The following is a 24,411-nucleotide window of genomic DNA, read 5'->3' as shown; positions in this document are numbered from 1 at the left end:
TTCTTTCCCTTTTCTTAGATTTGTAACTGTTTCTTTACGTGCTCTATTTAGGCGCCATTAATCTCATTTGAGCTCCTTGTACCTGCTGCTGTTTTCTCCCCACCTCATACTGTCTTTTCCCTCTTTCTCTCTTTCTCTGCGGTTGGTGGCTACTTTCCAAAGCGTCTGATGCCCCAATGTTCCTTCGTCTTGTTGTCAGACGTGAATTTGAAAAGCAACAAAATTAACGAGCCTTTACCACTCACACATGGCAGAAGTTTATACTTTAATTCAATGAGCTAAGAAAAGTGTGTTGTGGGGCCCCTACGAGCCATGGTGCTTGCTTCATCATAATTAGGCATGCAGTCATTAGCCACAGCTCTGATTATGGGTCACTGAGGTCAGTTTCAATAATTCATCAAAAACCTAACCATGCAGTCCCCCCTAACTGTGTAGTTATCTTGCTTTACTGCTGTTTGTGTGATTAGCTGGGAGGAGCTCACGGCAGCATCCTCCCAATAAAAGTGTAGATGGACCGTTCCTTAACTCTTTCTTGCTTCACATACAGATGGCTTGAGGAGGTACAGGGGAGATGCAGGTCTAATAAACAGAATAGAATATCTGCGCCAGGTGTGTTTCTCTGCATTGGTGTCCCATCACAGGCCCACCAGTGTATGTGTGATCTTTGACTCCTGCCAGTTCACAAGCAGGCGGCCAGGAAACGGTTTCAGCCTATCAACCACTGAGGAGATAAAGCCTTTGTATAAGGAATGAGGAAGCAATGAACACATTCAGCCTATCACAGGAGTAGCCCTGAGTGTTCCGAATTATAATTTCTTCATGTCACTGTACGTTATTGAGCCCAAGTAGCTCGCCGTGATCGTATAGTGGTTAGTACTCTGCGTTGTGGCCGCAGCAACCTCGGTTCGAATCCGAGGCACGGCATTGTGGTTGGCAATGTCACGGCAGTTGGGTTTTTCCTTTACAGAATTCCCAAATGTACCAGTTGTTTTTGTAAAATGTCTATTAAAAACAGATCCTTTTCAATATTTAAATGATCTAACGACAAATTATTTAAACACACATGATTATAAGATGTAGGTATACTGTACTTACTGACATAAATTATCGTTCTTGAACATATTTGCGGTAAGGGGAGCGGACCTCTCCCCCAGGCCAATCAGAATGCAGATGAATGCAGTTGCAGTTGAGTGACCTGTGTTGTGGCTGTCTACAGGGAATGCACATATGTAGCTTTCTCGCAGCCCAATCCAAACGTCAATTGAAGACAGGTTTTCATGCAAATAGAGCAGTAAGTGCAGAGAAATGCTCACTCTCTAAAAATGGCATTTATACAATAGTAAGATTAAATACAACCTCACCAGTAGATAGGATTGATCAATAAATAAATAAAGCTTCTCCTCTCTGATATGGAATTACCCCCCAAAAAGTATAAGGGAATACCCAATGCTAACCTATGAGAGGGGCAGACCTCACAGTAGTGAAAAATGTAATAGACTGTTTGATACTACTAGGACATACAAACTACCACAGTACATGTCTTACCTTTTACTTGCATATCATGATGCCCCTAGGACTTCTTAGGGCCTACCTTAGGGGTTACTGATATGTAATAAAATTGGAGTTTAAGGCTTGGCAAGTAGTTTTAAATGCCAAGTCGAAGTGGCAGTACACTGCAGCACAGGCACTGCAGTAGCAGGCTTGAGACAGGTTTGAAATGCTATTTCTTTGGGCGGCACAATCAGTCCCTGGGTATATGGTATACCACTTTACAAGGGGCTTTCAAGTAAATTAAATCTGTCAGTCAGGTATACTCCAATTATGCACATGATTAGGGAAGAAGCACGTGCACTTCAGCACTGATTAGTAGCGATAAAGTGATCAGAGTCCTAAGGCCAACAAAAAGATACAGCAAAATGCGAGGTGAAAAGCAATAAGGTGGGGTTGGGACCACCTTAAGAATGCAAGGTCTAATAAAAAACGAACTAAGGATAACATGAGTAAAACATCAGGTTTCTCTACAGCATTTGGTGAGACAAGTGGGCCTTCTTTTATCTTCCATAAATGCAATCCTTCCTGGACCCCTTTATTATATAGCTCCTCCAGGAAAAAATATAAAGCACTTACAAAGGAGCCTCAAATACTCAAAGATGGTAGACTTCTGTAATATGGGCCATATACTAAAAGCAGCACGAAAACAGAGTGCAATAGGGTCCAAAAAACTTGAGTGACCCATGAGAGTATGCATGCAAGCCTATGGTATTCCAAACTAGAGATATACGCATGCAATTTTTGTTTTTACGAGAGAATGTGCCTGCTGAAAAAAACATTATTTTTTAAAAGTGCATTGCAGAATATCAGGAATTTGCTGTGGGACACCTTGAAAACTTGCATACAGATTATGTGCACACACCTTACAGTCAGTTGTTGTGGCCGAGTGGTTAAGGCGATGGGCTAGAAATCCATTGGGGTCTCCCCGTGCAGGTTCGAATCCTGCCGACAACGAGAATCTTTTTAACATCGGCTACAATTTCAGAAGTTAACCTTTAGTATTTCTTCCATGTCAGTTTTATAAATAGGTGGCTTATTTTGGTGTCACTATTGCCATATCACATATTTATTATCGCTCCCCCTTTCATATCTTTGCTATAACTCTCGTCCTTCATTAGCGCTGGTGCAAACGCTTCAAATTATTATACCCTGGCTCTCTCGGTCATACCTGTGCATGCACTTGAAACTTACTTTACCAATAAAAGAAGCAAATAGAGAAATAAAATAAAAGTGCTAGCTGGATTAGGCAAACACACTTCATAAAACTGCATTTTCTTTTCTATTCTCCCCCGTGTTACAAGCTTAACTGCTCCCTGTGTAATTTCTCCTAACCTGCTGTTCCTGGAAGAGAATTTCATCTACAAGCTCTTTCTGTGTTTTTTCCTAGACTTTTCTTTCCCTTTTCTTAGATTTGTAACTGTTCCTTTACGTGCTCTACTGAGGCGCCATTAATCTCATTTGAGCTCCTTGTACCTGCTGCTGTTTTCTCCACACCTCATACTGTCTTTTCCCTCTTTCTCTCTTTCTCTGCGGTTGGTGGCTACTTTCCAAAGCGTCTGATGCCCCAATGTTCCTTCGTCTTGTTGTCAGACGTGAATTTGAAAAGCAACAAAATTAACAAGCCTTTACCACTCACACATGGCAGAAGTTTATACTTTAATTCAATGAGCTAAGAAAAGTGTGTTGTGGGGCCCCTACGAGCCATGGTGCTTGCTTCATCATAATTAGGCATGCAGTCATTAGCCACAGCTCTGATTATGGGTCACTGAGGTCAGTTTCAATAATTCCTCAAAAACCTAACCATGCAGTCCCCCCTAACTGTGTAGTTATCTTGCTTTACTGCTGTTTGTGTGATTAGCTGGGAGGAGCTCACGGCAGCATCCTCCCAATAAAAGTGTAGATGGACCGTTCCTTAACTCTTTCTTGCTTCACATACAGATGGCTTGAGGAGGTACAGGGGAGATGCAGGTCTAATAAACAGAATAGAATATCTGCGCCAGGTTTGTTTCTCTGCATTGGTGTCCCATCACAGGCCCACAAGTGTATGTGTGATCTTTGACTAATGCCAGTTCACAAGCAGGCGGCCAGGAAACGGTTTCAGCCTATCAACCACTGAGGAGATAAAGCCTTTGTATAAGGAATGAGGAAGCAATGAACACATTCAGCCTATCACAGGAGTAGCCCTGAGTGTTCCGAATTATAATTTCTTCATGTCACTGTACGTTATTGAGCCCAAGTAGCTCGCCGTGATCGTATAGTGGTTAGTACTCTGCGTTGTGGCCGCAGCAACCTCGGTTCGAATCTGAGTCACGGCATTGTGGTTGGCAATGTCACGGCAGTTGGGTTTTTCCTTTACAGAATTCCCAAATGTACCAGTTGTTTTTGTAAAATGTCTATTAAAAACAGATCCTTTTCAATATTTAAACGATCTAACGACAAATTATTTAAACACACATGATTATAAGATGTAGGTATACTGTACTTACTAACATAAATTATCGTTCTTGAACATATTTGCGGTAAGGGGAGCGGAGCTCTCCCCCAGGCCAATTAGAATGCAGATGAATGCAGTTGCAGTTGAGTGACCTGTGTTGTGGCTGTCTACAGGGAATGCACATATGTAGCTGTCTCGCAGCCCAATCCAGACGTCAATCGAAGACAGGTTTCAATGCAAATAGAGCAGTAAGTGCAGAGAAATGCTCACTCTCTAAAAATGGCATTTATACAATAGTAAGATTAAATCCAACCTCACCAGTAGATAGGATTTATCAATAAATAAATAAAGCTTCTCCTCTCTGATATGGAATTACCCCCCAAAAAGTATAAGGGAATACCCAATGCTAACTTATGAGAGGGGCAGACCTCACAGTAGTGAAAAATGTAATAGACTGTTTGATACTACTAGGACATACAAACTACCACAGTACATGTCTTACCTTTTACTTACATAGCATGATGCCCCTAGGACTACCTAGGGCCTACCTTAGGGGTTACTGATATGTAATAAAATTGGAGTTTAAGGCTTGGCAAGTAGTTTTAAATGCCAAGTCGTAGTGGCAGTACACTGCAGCACAGGCACTGCAGTAGCAGGCTTGAGACAGGTTTGAAATGCTATTTCTTTGGGCGGCACAATCAGTCCCTGGGTATATGGTATATCACTTTACAAGGGGCTTTCAAGTAAATTAAATCTGTCAGTCAGGTATACTCCAATTATACACCTGATTAGGGAAGAAGCACGTGCACTTCAGCACTGATTAGTAGCGATAAAGTGATCAGAGTCCTAAGGCCAACAAAAAGATACAGCAAAATGCGGAGGTGAAAAGCAATAAGGTGGGGTTGGGACCACCTTAAGAATGCAAGGTCTAACAAAAACGAACTAAGGATAACCTGAGTAAAACATCAGGTTTCTCTACAGCATTTGGTGAGACAAGTGGGCCTTCTTTTATCTTCCATAAATGCAATCCTTCCTGGACCCCTTTATTATATAGCTCCTCCAGGAAAAAATATAAAGCACTTACAAAGGAGCCTCAAATACTCAAAGATGGTAGACTTCTGTAATATGGGCCATATACTAAAAGCAGCACGAAAACAGAGTGCAATAGGGTCCAAAAAACTTGAGTGACCCATGAGAGTATGCATGCAAGCCTATGGTATTCCAAACTAGAGATATACGCATGCAATTTTTGTTTTTACGAGAGAATGTGCCTGCTGAAAAAAACATTATTTTTTAAAAGTGCATTGCAGAATATCAGGAATTTGCTGTGGGACACCTTGAAAACTTGCATACAGATTATGTGCACACACCTTACAGTCAGTTGTTGTGGCCGAGTGGTTAAGGCGATGGACTAGAAATCCATTGGGGTCTCCCCGCGCAGGTTCGAATCCTGCCGACAACGAGAATCTTTTTAACATCGGCTACAATTTCAGAAGTTAACCTTTAGTATTTCTTCCATGTCAGTTTTATAAATAGGTGGCTTATTTTGGTGTCACTATTGCCATATCACATATTTATTATCGCTCCCCCTTTCATATCTTTGCTATAACTCTCGTCCTTCATTAGCGCTGGTGCAAACGCTTCAAATTATTATACCCTGGCTCTCTCGGTCATACCTGTGCATGCACTTGAAACTTACTTTACCAATAAAAGAAGCAAATAGAGAAATAAAATAAAAGTGCTAGCTGGTTTAGGCAAACACACTTCATAAAACTGCATTTTCTTTTCTATTCTCCCCCGTGTTACAAGCTTAACTGCTCCCTGTGTAATTTCTCCTAACCTGCTGTTCCTGGAAGAGAATTTCATCTACAAGCTCTTTCTGTGTTTTTTCCTAGTCTTTTCTTTCCCTTTTCTTAGATTTGTAACTGTTCCTTTACGTGCTCTACTGAGGCGCCATTAATCTCATTTGAGCTCCTTGTACCTGCTGCTGTTTTCTCCACACCTCATACTGTCTTTTCCCTCTTTCTCTCTTTCTCTGCGGTTGGTGGCTACTTTCCAAAGCGTCTGATGCCCCAATGTTCCTTCGTCTTGTTGTCAGACGTGAATTTGAAAAGCAACAAAATTAACAAGCCTTTACCACTCACACATGGCAGAAGTTTATACTTTAATTCAATGAGCGAAGAAAAGTGTGTTGTGGGGCCCCTACGAGCCATGGTGCTTGCTTCATCATAATTAGGCATGCAGTCATTAGCCACAGCTCTGATTATGGGTCACTGAGGTCAGTTTCAATAATTCCTCAAAAACCTAACCATGCAGTCCCCCCTAACTGTGTAGTTATCTTGCTTTACTGCTGTTTGTGTGATTAGCTGGGAGGAGCTCACGGCAGCATCCTCCCAATAAAAGTGTAGATGGACCGTTCCTTAACTCTTTCTTGCTTCACATACAGATGGCTTGAGGAGGTACAGGGGAGATGCAGGTCTAATAAACAGAATAGAATATCTGCGCCAGGTTTGTTTCTCTGCATTGGTGTCCCATCACAGGCCCACAAGTGTATGTGTGATCTTTGACTCCTGCCAGTTCACAAGCAGGCGGCCAGGAAACGGTTTCAGCCTATCAACCACTGAGGAGATAAAGCCTTTGTATAAGGAATGAGGAAGCAATGAACACATTCAGCCTATCACAGGAGTAGCCCTGAGTGTTCCGAATTATAATGTCTTCATGTCACTGTACGTTATTGAGCCCAAGTAGCTCGCCGTGATCGTATAGTGGTTAGTACTCTGCGTTGTGGCCGCAGCAACCTCGGTTCGAATCTGAGTCACGGCATTGTGGTTGGCAATGTCACGGCATTTGGGTTTTTCCTTTACAGAATTCCCAAATGTACCAGTTGTTTTTGTAAAATGTCTATTAAAAACAGATCCTTTTCAATATTTAAACGATCTAACGACAAATTATTTAAACACACATGATTATAAGATGTAGGTATACTGTACTTACTGACATAAATTATCGTTCTTGAACATATTTGCGGTAAGGGGAGCGGAGCTCTCCCCCAGGCCAATCAGAATGCAGATGAATGCAGTTGCAGTTGAGTGACCTGTGTTGTGGCTGTCTACAGGGAATGCACATATGTAGCTGTCCCGCAGCCCAATCCAGACGTCAATCGAAGACAGGTTTCAATGCAAATAGAGCAGTAAGTGCAGAGAAATGCTCACTCTCTAAAAATGGCATTTATACAATAGTAAGATTAAATCCAACCTCACCAGTAGATAGGATTTATCAATAAATAAATAAAGCTTCTCCTCTCTGATATGGAATTACCCCCCAAAAAGTATAAGGGAATACCCAATGCTAACCTATGAGAGGGGCAGACCTCACAGTAGTGAAAAATGTAATAGACTGTTTGATACTACTAGGACATACAAACTACCACAGTACATGTCTTACCTTTTACTTACATAGCATGATGCCCCTAGGACTACCTAGGGCCTACCTTAGGGGTTACTGATATGTAATAAAATTGGAGTTTAAGGCTTGGCAAGTAGTTTTAAATGCCAAGTCGTAGTGGCAGTACACTGCAGCACAGGCACTGCAGTAGCAGGCTTGAGACAGGTTTGAAATGCTATTTCTTTGGGCGGCACAATCAGTCCCTGGGTATATGGTATATCACTTTACAAGGGGCTTTCAAGTAAATTAAATCTGTCAGTCAGGTATACTCCAATTATACACCTGATTAGGGAAGAAGCACGTGCACTTCAGCACTGATTAGTAGCGATAAAGTGATCAGAGTCCTAAGGCCAACAAAAAGATACAGCAAAATGCGGAGGTGAAAAGCAATAAGGTGGGGTTGGGACCACCTTAAGAATGCAAGGTCTAACAAAAACGAACTAAGGATAACCTGAGTAAAACATCAGGTTTCTCTACAGCATTTGGTGAGACAAGTGGGCCTTCTTTTATCTTCCATAAATGCAATCCTTCCTGGACCCCTTTATTATATAGCTCCTCCAGGAAAAAATATAAAGCACTTACAAAGGAGCCTCAAATACTCAAAGATGGTAGACTTCTGTAATATGGGCCATATACTAAAAGCAGCACGAAAACAGAGTGCAATAGGGTCCAAAAAACTTGAGTGACCCATGAGAGTATGCATGCAAGCCTATGGTATTCCAAACTAGAGATATACGCATGCAATTTTTGTTTTTACGAGAGAATGTGCCTGCTGAAAAAAACATTATTTTTTAAAAGTGCATTGCAGAATATCAGGAATTTGCTGTGGGACACCTTGAAAACTTGCATACAGATTATGTGCACACACCTTACAGTCAGTTGTTGTGGCCGAGTGGTTAAGGCGATGGACTAGAAATCCATTGGGGTCTCCCCGCGCAGGTTCGAATCCTGCCGACAACGAGAATCTTTTTAACATCGGCTACAATTTCAGAAGTTAACCTTTAGTATTTCTTCCATGTCAGTTTTATAAATAGGTGGCTTATTTTGGTGTCACTATTGCCATATCACATATTTATTATCGCTCCCCCTTTCATATCTTTGCTATAACTCTCGTCCTTCATTAGCGCTGGTGCAAACGCTTCAAATTATTATACCCTGGCTCTCTCGGTCATACCTGTGCATGCACTTGAAACTTACTTTACCAATAAAAGAAGCAAATAGAGAAATAAAATAAAAGTGCTAGCTGGTTTAGGCAAACACACTTCATAAAACTGCATTTTCTTTTCTATTCTCCCCCGTGTTACAAGCTTAACTGCTCCCTGTGTAATTTCTCCTAACCTGCTGTTCCTGGAAGAGAATTTCATCTACAAGCTCTTTCTGTGTTTTTTCCTAGTCTTTTCTTTCCCTTTTCTTAGATTTGTAACTGTTCCTTTACGTGCTCTACTGAGGCGCCATTAATCTCATTTGAGCTCCTTGTACCTGCTGCTGTTTTCTCCACACCTCATACTGTCTTTTCCCTCTTTCTCTCTTTCTCTGCGGTTGGTGGCTACTTTCCAAAGCGTCTGATGCCCCAATGTTCCTTCGTCTTGTTGTCAGACGTGAATTTGAAAAGCAACAAAATTAACAAGCCTTTACCACTCACACATGGCAGAAGTTTATACTTTAATTCAATGAGCGAAGAAAAGTGTGTTGTGGGGCCCCTACGAGCCATGGTGCTTGCTTCATCATAATTAGGCATGCAGTCATTAGCCACAGCTCTGATTATGGGTCACTGAGGTCAGTTTCAATAATTCCTCAAAAACCTAACCATGCAGTCCCCCCTAACTGTGTAGTTATCTTGCTTTACTGCTGTTTGTGTGATTAGCTGGGAGGAGCTCACGGCAGCATCCTCCCAATAAAAGTGTAGATGGACCGTTCCTTAACTCTTTCTTGCTTCACATACAGATGGCTTGAGGAGGTACAGGGGAGATGCAGGTCTAATAAACAGAATAGAATATCTGCGCCAGGTTTGTTTCTCTGCATTGGTGTCCCATCACAGGCCCACAAGTGTATATGTGATCTTTGACTCCTGCCAGTTCACAAGCAGGCGGCCAGGAAACGGTTTCAGCCTATCAACCACTGAGGAGATAAAGCCTTTGTATAAGGAATGAGGAAGCAATGAACACATTCAGCCTATCACAGGAGTAGCCCTGAGTGTTCCGAATTATAATTTCTTCATGTCACTGTACGTTATTGAGCCCAAGTAGCTCGCCGTGATCGTATAGTGGTTAGTACTCTGCGTTGTGGCCGCAGCAACCTCGGTTCGAATCTGAGTCACGGCATTGTGGTTGGCAATGTCACGGCATTTGGGTTTTTCCTTTACAGAATTCCCAAATGTACCAGTTGTTTTTGTAAAATGTCTATTAAAAACAGATCCTTTTCAATATTTAAACGATCTAACGACAAATTATTTAAACACACATGATTATAAGATGTAGGTATACTGTACTTACTGACATAAATTATCGTTCTTGAACATATTTGCGGTAAGGGGAGCGGAGCTCTCCCCCAGGCCAATCAGAATGCAGATGAATGCAGTTGCAGTTGAGTGACCTGTGTTGTGGCTGTCTACAGGGAATGCACATATGTAGCTGTCCCGCAGCCCAATCCAGACGTCAATCGAAGACAGGTTTCAATGCAAATAGAGCAGTAAGTGCAGAGAAATGCTCACTCTCTAAAAATGGCATTTATACAATAGTAAGATTAAATCCAACCTCACCAGTAGATAGGATTTATCAATAAATAAATAAAGCTTCTCCTCTCTGATATGGAATTACCCCCCAAAAAGTATAAGGGAATACCCAATGCTAACCTATGAGAGGGGCAGACCTCACAGTAGTGAAAAATGTAATAGACTGTTTGATACTACTAGGACATACAAACTACCACAGTACATGTCTTACCTTTTACTTGCATATCATGATGCCCCTAGGACTTCTTAGGGCCTACCTTAGGGGTTACTGATATGTAATAAAATTGGAGTTTAAGGCTTGGCAAGTAGTTTTAAATGCCAAGTCGAAGTGGCAGTACACTGCAGCACAGGCACTGCAGTAGCAGGCTTGAGACAGGTTTGAAATGCTATTTCTTTGGGCGGCACAATCAGTCCCTGGGTATATGGTATACCACTTTACAAGGGGCTTTCAAGTAAATTAAATCTGTCAGTCAGGTATACTCCAATTATACACATGATTAGGGAAGAAGCACGTGCACTTCAGCACTGATTAGTAGCGTTAAAAGTGATCAGAGTCCTAAGGCCAACAAAAAGATACAGCAAAATGCGGAGGTGAAAAGCAATAAGGTGGGGTTGGGACCACCTTAAGAATGCAAGGTCTAACAAAAACGAACTAAGGATAACATGAGTAAAACATCAGGTTTCTCTACAGCATTTGGTGAGACAAATGGGCCTTCTTTTATCTTCCATAAATGCAATCTTTCCCGGACCCCTTTATTATATAGCTCTTCAAGGAAAAAATATAAAGCACTTACAAAGGAGCCTCAAATACTCAAAGATGGTAGACTTCTGTACTATGGGCCATATACTAAAAGCAGCACGAAAACAGAGTGCAATAGGGTCCAAAAAACTTGAGTGACCCATGAGAGTATGCATGCAAGCCTATGGTATTCCAAAATAGAGATATACGCATGCAATTTTTGTTTTTAGGAGAGAATGTGCCTGCTGAAAAAAACATTTTTAAAAAGTGCATTGCAGAATATCAGGAATTTGCTGTGGGACACCTTGAAAACTTGCATACAGATTATGTGCACACGGCTTACAGTCAGTTGTTGTGGCCGAGTGGTTAAGGCGATGGACTAGAAATCCATTGGGGTCTCCCGGCGCAGGTTCGAATCCTGCCTACAACGAGAATCTTTTTAACATCGGCTACAATTTCAGAAGTTTACCTTTAGTTTTTCTTCCATGTCAGTTTTATAAATAGGTGGCTTATTTTGGTGTCACTATTGCCATATCACATATTTATTATCGCTCCCCCTTTCATATCTTTGCTATAACTCTCGTCCTTCATTAGCGCTGGTGCAAACGCTTCAAATTATTATACCCTGGCTCTCTCGGTCATACCTGTGCATGCACTTGAAACTTACTTTACCAATAAAAGAAGCAAATAGAGAAATAAAATAAAAGTGCTAGCTGGATTAGGCAAACACACTTCATAAAACTGCATTTTCTTTTCTATTCTCCCCGTGTTACAAGCTTAACTGCTCCCTGTGTAATTTCTCTTAACCTGCTGTTCCTGGAAGAGAATTTCATCTACAAGCTCTTTCTGTGTTTTTTCCTAGTCTTTTCTTTCCCTTTTCTTAGATTTGTAACTGTTCCTTTATGTGCTCTATGTAGGCGCCATTAATCTCATTTGAGCTCCTTGTACCTGCTGCTGTTTTCTCCACACCTCATACTGTCTTTTCCCTCTTTCTCTCTTTCTCTGCGGTTGGTGGCTACTTTCCAAAGCGTCTGATGCCCCAATGTTCCTTCGTCTTGTTGTCAGACGTGAATTTGAAAAGCAACAAAATTAACAAGCCTTTACCACTCACACATGGCAGAAGTTTATACTTTAATTCAATGAGCTAAGAAAAGTGTGTTGTGGGGCCCCTACGAGCCAGGGTGCTTGCTTCATCATAATTAGGCATGCAGTCATTAGCCACAGCTCTGATTATGGGTCACTGAGGTCAGTTTCAATAATTCCTCAAAAACCTAACCATGCAGTCCCCCCTAACTGTGTAGTTATCTTGCTTTACTGCTGTTTGTGTGATTAGCTGGGAGGAGCTCACGGCAGCATCCTCCCAATAAAAGTGTAGATGGACCGTTCCTTAACTCTTTCTTGCTTCACATACAGATGGCTTGAGGAGGTACAGGGGAGATGCAGGTCTAATAAACAGAATAGAATATCTGCTCCAGGTGTGTTTCTCTGCATTGGTGTCCCATCACAGGCCCACCAGTGTATGTGTGATCTTTGACTCATGCCAGTTCACAAGCAGGCGGCCAGGAAACGGTTTCAGCCTATCAACCACTGAGGAGATAAAGCCTTTGTATAAGGAATGAGGAAGCAATGAACACATTCAGCCTATCACAGGAGTAGCCCTGAGTGTTCCGAATTATAATTTCTTCATGTCACTGTACGTTATTGAGCCGAAGTAGATCGACGTGATCGTATAGTGGTTAGTACTCTGCGTTGTGGCCGCAGCAACCTCGGTTCGAATCCGAGTCACGGCATTGTGGTTGGCAATGTCACGGCAGTTGGGTTTTTCCTTTACAGAATTCCCAAATGTACCAGTTGTTTTTGTAAAATGTCTATTAAAAACAGATCCTTTTCAATATTTAAACGATCTAACGACAAATTATTTAAACACACATGATTATAAGATGTAGGTATACTGTACTTACTGATATAAATTATCGTTCTTGAACATATTTGCGGTAAGGGGAGCGGATCTCTCCCCCAGGCCAATCAGAATGCAGATGAATGCAGTTGCAGTTGAGTGACCTGTGTTGTGGTTGTCTACAGGGAATGCACATATGTAGCTGTCTCGCAGCCCAATCCAGACGTCAATCGAAGACAGGTTTCAATGCAAATAGAGAAGTAAGTGCAGAGAAATGCTCACTCTCTAAAAATGGCATTTATACAATAGTAAGATTAAATCCAACCTCACCAGTAGATAGGATTTATCAATAAATAAATAAAGCTTCTCCTCTATGATATGGAATTACCCCCCAAAAAGTATAAGGGAATACCCAATGCTAACCTATGAGAGGGGCAGACCTCACAGTAGTGAAAAATGTAATAGACTGTTTGATACTACTAGGACATACAAACTACCACAGTACATGTCTTACCTTTTACTTACATAGCATGATGCCCCTAGGACTACCTAGGGCCTACCTTAGGGGTTACTGATATGTAATAAAATTGGAGTTTAAGGCTTGGCAAGTAGTTTTAAATGCCAAGTCGAAGTGGCAGTACACTGCAGCACAGGCACTGCAGTAGCAGGCTTGAGACAGGTTTGAAATGCTATTTCTTTCGGCGGCACAATCAGTCCCTGGGTATATGGTATACCACTTTAAAAGGGGCTTTCAAGTAAATTAAATCTGTCAGTCAGGTATACTCCAATTATACACATGATTAGGGAAGAAGCACGTGCACTTCAGCACTGATTAGTAGCGATAAAGTGATCAGAGTCCTAAGGCCAACAAAAAGATACAGCAAAATGCGGAGGTGAAAAGCAATAAGGTGGGGTTGGGACCACCTTAAGAATGCAAGGTCTAAAATAAAACGAACTAAGGATAACATGAGTAAAACATCAGGTTTCTCTACAGCATTTGGTGAGACAAGTGGGCCTTCTTTTATCTTCCATAAATGCAATCCTTCCCGGACCCCTTTATTATATAGCTCTTCCAGGAAAAAATATAAAGCACTTACAAAGGAGCCTCAAATACTCAAAAATGGTAGACTTCTGTAATATGGGCCATATACTAAAAGCAGCACGAAAACAGAGTGAAATAGGGTCCAAAAAACTTGAGTGACCCATGAGAGTATGCATGCAAGCCTATGGTATTCCAAACTAGAGATATACGCATGCTATTTTTGTTTTTAGGAGAGAATGTGCCTGCTGAAAAAAACATTATTTTTAAAAAGTGCATTGCAGAATATCAGGAATTTGCTGTGGGACACCTTGAAAACTTGCATACAGATTATGTGCACACACCTTACAGTCAGTTGTTGTGGCCGAGTGGTTAAGGCGATGGACTAGAAATCCATTGGGGTCTCCCCGCGCAGGTTCGAATCCTGCCGACAACGAGAATCTTTTTAACATCGGCTACAATTTCAGAAGTTAACCTTTAGTATTTCTTCCATGTCAGTTTTATAAATAGGTGGCTTATTTTGGTGTCACTATTGCCATATCACATATTTATTATCGCTCCCCCTTTCATATCTTTGCTATAACTCTCGTCCTTCATTAGCGCTGCTGCAATCGCTTCAAATTATTATACCCTGGCTCTCTCGGTCATACCTGTGCATGCACTTGAAACTTACTTTACCAATAAAAGAAGCAAATAGAGAAATAAAATAAAAGTGCTAGCTGGATTAGGCAAACACACTTCATAAAACTGCATTTTCTTTTCTATTCTTCCCCGTGTTACAAGCTTAACTGCTCCCTGTGTAATTTCTCCTAGCCTGCTGTTCCTGGAAGAGAATTTCATCTACAAGCTCTTTCTGTGTTTTTTCCTAGTCTTTTCTTTCCCTTTTCTTAGATTTGTAACTGTTCCTTTACGTGCTCTACTTAGGCGCCATTAATCTCATTTGAGCTCCTTGTACCTGCTGCTGTTTTCTCCACACCTCATACTGTCTTTTCCCTCTTTCTCTCTTTCTCTGCGGTTGGTGGCTACTTTCCAAAGCGTCTGATGCCCCAATGTTCCTTCGTCTTGTTGTCAGACGTGAATTTGAAAAGCAACAAAATTAACAAGCCTTTACCACTCACACATGGCAGAAGTTTATACTTTAATTCAATGTGCTAAGAAAAGTGTGTTGTGGGGCCCCTACGAGCCATGGTGCTTGCTTCATCATAATTAGGCATGCAGTCATTAGCCACAGCTCTGATAATGGGTCACTGAGGTCAGTTTCAATAATTCCTCAAAAACCTAACCATGCAGTCCCCCCTAACTGTGTAGTTATCTTGCTTTACTGCTGTTTGTGTGATTAGCTGGGAGGAGCTCACGGCAGCATCCTCCCAATAAAAGTGTAGATGGACCGTTCCTTAACTCTTTCTTGCTTCACATTCAGATGGCTTGAGGAGGTACAGGGGAGATGCAGGTCTAATAAACAGAATAGAATATCTGCGCCAGGTGTGTTTCTCTGCATTGGTGTCCCATCACAGGCCCACCAGTGTATGTGTGATCTTTGACTCCTGCCAGTTCACAAGCAGGCGGCCAGGAAACGGTTTCAGCCTATCAACCACTGAGGAGATAAAGCCTTTGTATAAGGAATGAGGAAGCAATGAACACATTCAGCCTATCACAGGAGTAGCCCTGAGTGTTCCGAATTATCATTTCTTCATGTCACTGTACGTTATTGAGCCCAAGTAGCTTGCCGTGATCGTATCGTGGTTAGTACTCTGCGTTGTGGCCGCAGCAACCTCGGTTCAAATCCGAGTCACGGCATTGTGGTTGGCAATGTCACGGCAGTTGGGTTTTTCCTTTACAGAATTCCCAAATGTACCAGTTGTTTTTGTAAAATGTCTATTAAAAACAGATCCTTTTCAATATTTAAACGATCTAACAACAAATTATTTAAACACACATGATTATAAGATGTAGGTATACTGTACTTACTGACATAAATTATCGTTCTTGAACATATTTGCGGTAAGGGGAGCGGAGCTCTCCCCCAGGCCAATCAGAATGCAGATGAATGCAGTTGCAGTTGAGTGACCTGTGTTGTGGCTGTCTACAGGGAATGCACATATGTAGCTGTCTCGCAGCCCAATCCAGACGTCAATCGAAGACAGGTTTCAATGCAAATAGAGCAGTAAGTGCAGAGAAATGCTCACTCTCTAAAAATGGCATTTATACAATAGTAAGATTAAATCCAACCTCACCAGTAGATAGGATTTATCAATAAATAAATAAAGCTTCTCCTCTCTGATATGGAATTACCCCCCAAAAAGTATAAGGGAATACCCAATGCTAACCTATGAGAGGGGCAGACCTCACAGTAGTGAAAAATGTAATAGACTGTTTGATACTACTAGGACATACAAACTACCACAGTACATGTCTTACCTTTTACTTACATAGCATGATGCCCCTAGGACTACCTAGGGCCTACCTTAGGGGTTACTGATATGTAATAAAATTGGAGTTTAAGGCTTGGCAAGTAGTTTTAAATGCCAAATCGAAGTGGCAGTACACTGCAGCACAGGCACTGCAGTAGCAGGCTTGAGACAGGTTTGAAATGCTATTTCTTTGGGCGGCACAATCAGTCCCTGGGTATATGGTATACCACTTTACAAGGGGCTTTCAAGTAAATTAAATCTGTCAGTCAGGTATACTCCAATTATACACATGATTAGGGAAGAAGCACGTGCACTTCAGCACTGATTAGTAGCGATAAAGTGATCAGAGTCCTAAGGCCAACAAAAAGATACAGCAAAATGCGGAGGTGAAAAGCAATAAGGTGGGGTTGGGACCACCTTAAGAATGCAAGGTCTAACAAAAACGAACTAAGGATAACATGAGTAAAACATCAGGTTTCTCTACAGCATTTGGTGAGACAAGTGGGCCGTCTTTTATCTTCCATAAATGCAATCCTTCCCGGACCCCTTTATTATATAGCTCTTCAAGGAAAAAATATAAAGCACTTACAAAGGAGCCTCAAATACTCAAAGATGGTAGACTTCTTTAATATGGGACATATACTAAAAGCAGCATGAAAACAGAGTGCAATAGGGTCCAAAAAACTTGAGTGACCCATGAGAGTATGCATGCAAGCCTATGGTATTCCAAACTAGAGATATACGCATGCAATTTTTGTTTTTAGGAGAGAATGTGCCTGCTGAAAAAAACATTATTTTTAAAAAGTTAATTGCAGAATATCAGGAATTTGCTGTGGGACACCTTGAAAACTTGCATACAGATTATGTGCACACACCTTGCAGTCAGTTGTTGTGGCCGAGTGGTTAAGGCGATGGACTAGAAATCCATTGGGGTCTCCCCGCGCAGGTTCGAATCCTGCCGACAACGAGAATCTTTTTAACATCGGCTACAATTTCAGAAGTTAACCTTTAGTATTTCTTCCATGTTAGTTTTATAAATAGGTGGCTTATTTTGGTGTCACTATTGCCATATCACATATTTATTATCGCTCCCCCTTTCATATCTTTGCTATAACTCTCGTCCTTCATTAGCGCTGGTGCAAACGCTTCAAATTATTATACCCTGGCTCTCTCGGTCATACCTGTGCATGCACTTGAAACTTACTTTACCAATAAAAGAAGCAAATAGAGAAATAAATTAAAAGTGCTAGCTGGATTAGGCAAACGCACTTCATAAAACTGCATTTTCTTTTCTATTCTCCCCCGTCTTATAAGCTTAACTGCTCCCTGTGTAATTTCTCTTAACCTGCTGTTCCTGGAAGAGAATTTCATCTACAAGCTCTTTCTGTGTTTTTTCCTAGTCTTTTCTTTCCCTTTTCTTAGATTTGTAACTGTTCCTTTACGTGCTCTATTTAGGCGCCATTAATCTCCTTTGAGCTCCTTGTACCTGCTGCTGTTTTCTCCACACCTCATACTGTCTTTTCCCTCTTTCTCTCTTTCTCTGCGGTTGGTGGCTACTTTCCAAAGCGTCTGAAGCCCCAATGTTCCTTCGTCTTGTTGTCAGACGTGAATTTGAAAAGCAACAAAATTAACGAGCCTTTACCACTCACACATGGCAGAAGTTTATACTTTAATTCAATGAGCTAAGAAAAGTGTGTTGTGGGGCCCCTACGAGCCATGGTGCTTGCTTCATCATAATTAGGCATGCAGTCATTAGCCACAGCTCTGATTATGGGTCACTGAGGTCAGTTTCAATAATTCCTCAAAAACCTAACCATGCAGTCCCCCCTAACTGTGTAGTTATCTTGCTTTACTGCTGTTTGTGTGATTAGCTGGGAGGAGCTCACGGCAGCATCCTCCCAATAAAAGTGTAGATGGACCGTTCCTTAACTCTTTCTTGCTTCACATACAGATGGCTTGAGGAGGTACAGGGGAGATGCAGGTCTAATAAACAGAATAGAATATCTGCGCCAGGTGTGTTTCTCTGCATTGGTGTCCCATCACAGGCCCACCAGTGTATGTGTGATCTTTGACTCCTGCCAGTTCACAAGCAGGCGGCCAGGAAACGGTTTCAGCCTATCAACCACTGAGGAGATAAAGCCTTTGTATAAGGAATGAGGAAGCAATGAACACATTCAGCCTATCACAGGAGTAGCCCTGAGTGTTCCGAATTATAATTTCTTCATGTCACTGTACGTTATTGAGCCCAAGTAGCTCGCCGTGATCGTATAGTGGTTAGTACTCTGCGTTGTGGCCGCAGCAACCTCGGTTCGAATCCGAGGCACGGCATTGTGGTTGGCAATGTCACGGCAGTTGGGTTTTTCCTTTACAGAATTCCCAAATGTACCAGTTGTTTTTGTAAAATGTCTATTAAAAACAGATCCTTTTCAATATTTAAATGATCTAACGACAAATTATTTAAACACACATGATTATAAGATGTAGGTATACTGTACTTACTGACATAAATTATCGTTCTTGAACATATTTGCGGTAAGGGGAGCGGACCTCTCCCCCAGGCCAATCAGAATGCAGATGAATGCAGTTGCAGTTGAGTGACCTGTGTTGTGGCTGTCTACAGGGAATGCACATATGTAGCTTTCTCGCAGCCCAATCCAAACGTCAATTGAAGACAGGTTTTCATGCAAATAGAGCAGTAAGTGCAGAGAAATGCTCACTCTCTAAAAATGGCATTTATACAATAGTAAGATTAAATACAACCTCACCAGTAGATAGGATTTATCAATAAATAAATAAAGCTTCTCCTCTCTGATATGGAATTACCCCCCAAAAAGTATAAGGGAATACCCAATGCTAACCTATGAGAGGGGCAGACCTCACAGTAGTGAAAAATGTAATAGACTGTTTGATACTACTAGGACATACAAACTACCACAGTACATGTCTTACCTTTTACTTGCATAGCATGATGCCCCTAGGACTACCTAGGGCCTACCTTAGGGGTTACTGATATGTAATAAAATTGGAGTTTAAGGCTTGGCAAGTAGTTTTAAATGCCAAGTCGAAGTGGCAGTACACTGCAGCACAGGCACTGCAGTAGCAGGCTTGAGACAGGTTTGAAATGCTATTTCTTTGGGCGGCACAATCAGTCCCTGGGTATATGGTATACCACTTTACAAGGGGCTTTCAAGTAAATTAAATCTGTCAGTCAGGTATACTCCAATTATACACATGATTAGGGAAGAAGCACGTGCACTTCAGCACTGATTAGTAGCGATAAAGTGATCAGAGTCCTAAGGCCAACAAAAAGATACAGCAAAATGCGGAGGTGAAAAGCAATAAGGTGGGGTTGGGACCACCTTAAGAATGCAAGGTCTAACAAAAACGAACTAAGGATAACATGAGTAAAACATCAGGTTTCTCTACAGCATTTGGTGAGACAAATGGGCCTTCTTTTATCTTCCATAAATGCAATCTTTCCCGGACCCCTTTATTATATAGCTCTTCAAGGAAAAAATATAAAGCACTTACAAAGGAGCCTCAAATACTCAAAGATGGTAGACTTCTGTACTATGGGCCATATACTAAAAGCAGCACGAAAACAGAGTGCAATAGGGTCCCAAAAACTTGAGTGACCCATGAGAGTATGCATGCAAGCCTATGGTATTCCAAACTAGAGATATACGCATGCAATTTTTGTTTTTAGGAGAGAATGTGCCTGCTGAAAAAAACATTATTTTTAAAAAGTGCATAGCAGAATATCAGGAATTTGCTGTGGGACACCTTGAAAACTTGCATACAGATTATGTGCACACGGCTTACAGTCAGTTGTTGTGGCCGAGTGGTTAAGGCGATGGACTAGAAATCCATTGGGGTCTCCCCGCGCAGGTTCGAATCCTGCCTACAACGAGAATCTTTTTAACATCGGCTACAATTTCAGAAGTTAACCTTTAGTTTTTCTTCCATGTCAGTTTTATAAATAGGTGGCTTATTTTGGTGTCACTATTGCCATATCACATATTTATTATTGCTCCCCCTTTCATATCTTTGCTATAACTCTCGTCCTTCATTAGCGCTGGTGCAAACGCTTCAAATTATTATACCCTGGCTCTCTCGGTCATACCTGTGCATGCACTTGAAACTTACTTTACCAATAAAAGAAGCAAATAGAGAAATAAAATAAAAGTGCTAGCTGGATTAGGCAAACACACTTCATAAAACTGTATTTTCTTTTCTATTCTCCCCGTGTTACAAGCTTAACTGCTCCCTGTGTAATTTCTCTTAACCTGCTGTTCCTGGAAGAGAATTTCATCTACAAGCTCTTTCTGTGTTTTTTCCTAGTCTTTTCTTTCCCTTTTCTTAGATTTGTAACTGTTCCTTTATGTGCTCTATGTAGGCGCCATTAATCTCATTTGAGCTCCTTGTACCTGCTGCTGTTTTCTCCACACCTCATACTGTCTTTTCCCTCTTTCTCTCTTTCTCTGCGGTTGGTGGCTACTTTCCAAAGCGTCTGATGCCCCAATGTTCCTTCGTCTTGTTGTCAGACGTGAATTTGAAAAGCAACAAAATTAACAAGCCTTTACCACTCACACATGGCAGAAGTTTATACTTTAATTCAATGAGCTAAGAAAAGTGTGTTGTGGGGCCCCTACGAGCCAGGGTGCTTGCTTCATCATAATTAGGCATGCAGTCATTAGCCACAGCTCTGATTATGGGTCACTGAGGTCAGTTTCAATAATTCCTCAAAAACCTAACCATGCAGTCCCCCCTAACTGTGTAGTTATCTTGCTTTACTGCTGTTTGTGTGATTAGCTGGGAGGAGCTCACGGCAGCATCCTCCCAATAAAAGTGTAGATGGACCGTTCCTTAACTCTTTCTTGCTTCACATTCAGATGGCTTGAGGAGGTACAGGGGAGATGCAGGTCTAATAAACAGAATAGAATATCTGCGCCAGGTGTGTTTCTCTGCATTGGTGTCCCATCACAGGCCCACCAGTGTATGTGTGATCTTTGACTCCTGCCAGTTCACAAGCAGGCGGCCAGGAAATGGTTTCAGCCTATCAACCACTGAGGAGATAAAGCCTTTGTATAAGGAATGAGGAAGCAATGAACACATTCAGCCTATCACAGGAGTAGCCCTGAGTGTTCCGAATTATAATTTCTTCATGCCACTGTACGTTATTGAGCCCAAGTAGCTTGCCGTGATCGTATAGTGGTTAGTACTCTGCGTTGTGGCCGCAGCAACCTCGGTTCGAATCCGAGTCACGGCATTGTGGTTGGCAATGTCACGGCAGTTGGGTTTTTCCTTTACAGAATTCCCAAATGTACCAGTTGTTTTTGTAAAATGTCTATTAAAAACAGATCCTTTTCAATATTTAAACGATCTAACAACAAATTATTTAAACACACATGATTATAAGATGTAGGTATACTGTACTTACTGACATAAATTATCGTTCTTGAACATATTTGCGGTAAGGGGAGCGGAGCTCTCCCCCAGGCCAATCAGAATGCAGATGAATGCAGTTGCAGTTGAGTGACCTGTGTTGTGGCTGTCTACAGGGAATGCACATATGTAGCTGTCTCGCAGCCCAATCCAGACGTCAATCGAAGACAGGTTTCAATGCAAATAGAGCAGTAAGTGCAGAGAAATGCTCACTCTCTAAAAATGGCATTTATACAATAGTAAGATTAAATCCAACCTCACCAGTAGATAGGATTTATCAATAAATAAATAAAGCTTCTCCTCTCTGATATGGAATTACCCCCCAAAAAGTATAAGGGAATACCCAATGCTAACCTATGAGAGGGGCAGACCTCACAGTAGTGAAAAATGTAATAGACTGTTTGATACTACTAGGACATACAAACTACCACAGTACATGTCTTACCTTTTACTTACATAGCATGATGCCCCTAGGACTACCTAGGGCCTACCTTAGGGGTTACTGATATGTAATAAAATTGGAGTTTAAGGCTTGGCAAGTAGTTTTAAATGCCAAATCGAAGTGGCAGTACACTGCAGCACAGGCACTGCAGTAGCAGGCTTGAGACAGGTTTGAAATGCTATTTCTTTGGGCGGCACAATCAGTCCCTGGGTATATGGTATACCACTTTACAAGGGGCTTTCAAGTAAATTAAATCTGTCAGTCAGGTATACTCCAATTATACACATGATTAGGGAAGAAGCACGTGCACTTCAGCACTGATTAGTAGCGATAAAGTGATCAAAGTCCTAAGGCCATCAAAAAGATACAGCAAAATGCGGAGGTGAAAAGCAATAAGGTGGGGTTGGGACCACCTTAAGAATGCAAGGTCTAACAAAAACGAACTAAGGATAACATGAGTAAAACATCAGGTTTCTCTACAGCATTTGGTGAGACAAGTGGGCCGTCTTTTATCTTCCATAAATGCAATCCTTCCCGAACCCCTTTATTATATAGCTCTTCAAGGAAAAAATATAAAGCACTTACAAAGGAGCCTCAAATACTCAAAGATGGTAGACTTCTTTAATATGGGACATATACTAAAAGCAGCATGAAAACAGAGTGCAATAGGGTCCAAAAAACTTGAGTGACCCATGAGAGTATGCATGCAAGCCTATGGTATTCCAAACTAGAGATATACGCATGCAATTTTTGTTTTTAGGAGAGAATGTGCCTGCTGAAAAAAACATTATTTTTAAAAAGTTCATTGCAGAATATCAGGAATTTGCTGTGGGACACCTTGAAAACTTGCATACAGATTATGTGCACACACCTTGCAGTCAGTTGTTGTGGCCGAGTGGTTAAGGAGATGGACTAGAAATCCATTGGGGTCTCCCCGCGCAGGTTCGAATCCTGCCGACAACGAGAATCTTTTTAACATCGGCTACAATTTCAGAAGTTAACCTTTAGTATTTCTTCCATGTTAGTTTTATAAATAGGTGGCTTATTTTGGTGTCACTATTGCCATATCACATATTTATTATCGCTCCCCCTTTCATATCTTTGCTATAACTCTTGTCCTTCATTAGCGCTGGTGCAAACGCTTCAAATTATTATACCCTGGCTCTCTCGGTCATACCTGTGCATGCACTTGAAACTTACTTTACCAATAAAAGAAGCAAATAGAGAAATAAATTAAAAGTGCTAGCTGGATTAGGCAAACACACTTCATAAAACTGCATTTTCTTTTCTATTCTCCCCCGTGTTACAAGCTTAACTGCTCCCTGTGTAATTTCTCTTAACCTGCTGTTCCTGGAAGAGAATTTCATCTACAAGCTCTTTCTGTGTTTTTTCCTAGTCTTTTCTTTCCCTTTTCTTAGATTTGTAACTGTTCCTTTACGTGCTCTATTTAGACGCCATTAATCTCATTTGAGCTCCTTGTACCTGCTGCTGTTTTCTCCACACCTCATACTGTCTTTTCCCTCTTTCTCTCTTTCTCTGCGGTTGGTGGCTACTTTCCAAAGCGTCTGATGCCCCAATGTTCCTTCGTCTTGTTGTCAGACGTGAATTTGAAAAGCAACAAAATTAACAAGCCTTTACCACTCACACATGGCAGAAGTTTATACTTTAATTCAATGAGCTAAGAAAAGTGTGTTGTGGGGCCCCTACGAGCCATGGTGCTTGCTTCATCATAATTAGGCATGCAGTCATTAGCCACAGCTCTGATTATGGGTCACTGAGGTCAGTTTCAATAATTCCTCAAAAACCTAACCATGCAGTCCCCCCTAACTGTGTAGTTATCTTGCTTTACTGCTGTTTGTGTGATTAGCTGGGAGGAGCTCACGGCAGCATCCTCCCAATAAAAGTGTAGATGGACCGTTCCTTAACTCTTTCTTGCTTCACATACAGATGGCTTGAGGAGGTACAGGGGAGATGCAGGTCTAATAAACAGAATAGAATATCTGCGCCAGGTGTGTTTCTCTGCATTGGTGTCCCATCACAGGCCCATCAGTGTATGTGTGATCTTTGACTCCTGCCAGTTCACAAGCAGGCGGCCAGGAAACGGTTTCAGCCTATCAACCACTGAGGAGATAAAGCCTTTGTATAAGGAATGAGGAAGCAATGAACATATTCAGCCTATCACAGGAGTAGCCCTGAGTGTTCCGAATTATAATTTCTTCATGTCACTGTACGTTATTGAGCCCAAGTAGCTCGCCGTGATCGTATAGTGGTTAGTACT

General features: G+C 41.5%; 9 non-coding genes across 9 annotated transcripts in view; all 9 read left to right on the top strand.

Annotated features, from left to right (window-relative positions):
- Nucleotides 1-2,423: 2,423 nt before the first annotated feature.
- Nucleotides 2,424-2,505, top strand: TRNAS-AGA (transfer RNA serine (anticodon AGA)). Its single transcript has one exon. It is a non-coding gene; the product is annotated as a tRNA-Ser (tRNA).
- Nucleotides 2,506-5,365: 2,860 nt separating this feature from the next.
- TRNAS-AGA (transfer RNA serine (anticodon AGA)) lies at nt 5,366-5,447 on the top strand. Its single transcript has one exon. It is a non-coding gene; the product is annotated as a tRNA-Ser (tRNA).
- Nucleotides 5,448-8,307: 2,860 nt separating this feature from the next.
- TRNAS-AGA (transfer RNA serine (anticodon AGA)) lies at nt 8,308-8,389 on the top strand. Its single transcript has one exon. It is a non-coding gene; the product is annotated as a tRNA-Ser (tRNA).
- Nucleotides 8,390-11,247: 2,858 nt separating this feature from the next.
- TRNAS-AGA (transfer RNA serine (anticodon AGA)) lies at nt 11,248-11,329 on the top strand. The gene has a single exon. It is a non-coding gene; the product is annotated as a tRNA-Ser (tRNA).
- A 2,860-nt stretch (nt 11,330-14,189) lies between these two features.
- On the top strand, nt 14,190-14,271 carry TRNAS-AGA (transfer RNA serine (anticodon AGA)). Its single transcript has one exon. It is a non-coding gene; the product is annotated as a tRNA-Ser (tRNA).
- A 2,860-nt stretch (nt 14,272-17,131) lies between these two features.
- Nucleotides 17,132-17,213, top strand: TRNAS-AGA (transfer RNA serine (anticodon AGA)). Its single transcript has one exon. It is a non-coding gene; the product is annotated as a tRNA-Ser (tRNA).
- Nucleotides 17,214-20,073: 2,860 nt separating this feature from the next.
- Nucleotides 20,074-20,155, top strand: TRNAS-AGA (transfer RNA serine (anticodon AGA)). Its single transcript has one exon. It is a non-coding gene; the product is annotated as a tRNA-Ser (tRNA).
- A 1,288-nt stretch (nt 20,156-21,443) lies between these two features.
- TRNAH-GUG (transfer RNA histidin (anticodon GUG)) lies at nt 21,444-21,515 on the top strand. Its single transcript has one exon. It is a non-coding gene; the product is annotated as a tRNA-His (tRNA).
- A 2,870-nt stretch (nt 21,516-24,385) lies between these two features.
- The window catches only part of TRNAH-GUG (transfer RNA histidin (anticodon GUG)), a 72-nt gene continuing 46 nt past the window's right edge, over nt 24,386-24,411 (top strand). Inside the window, exon 1 of the tRNA in view lies at nt 24,386-24,411. This exon is cut by the window's right edge and continues 46 nt beyond it. This is a non-coding gene — a tRNA (tRNA-His).

This window comes from Lissotriton vulgaris, chromosome 1_1, assembly GCF_964263255.1.
Source record: "Lissotriton vulgaris chromosome 1_1, aLisVul1.2, whole genome shotgun sequence".
Taxonomy (NCBI): Eukaryota; Metazoa; Chordata; class Amphibia; order Caudata; family Salamandridae; genus Lissotriton; species Lissotriton vulgaris.
The sequence above is the reverse complement of the archived record's forward strand: the minus strand, read 5'-3'. Positions and strand labels throughout refer to the sequence as shown.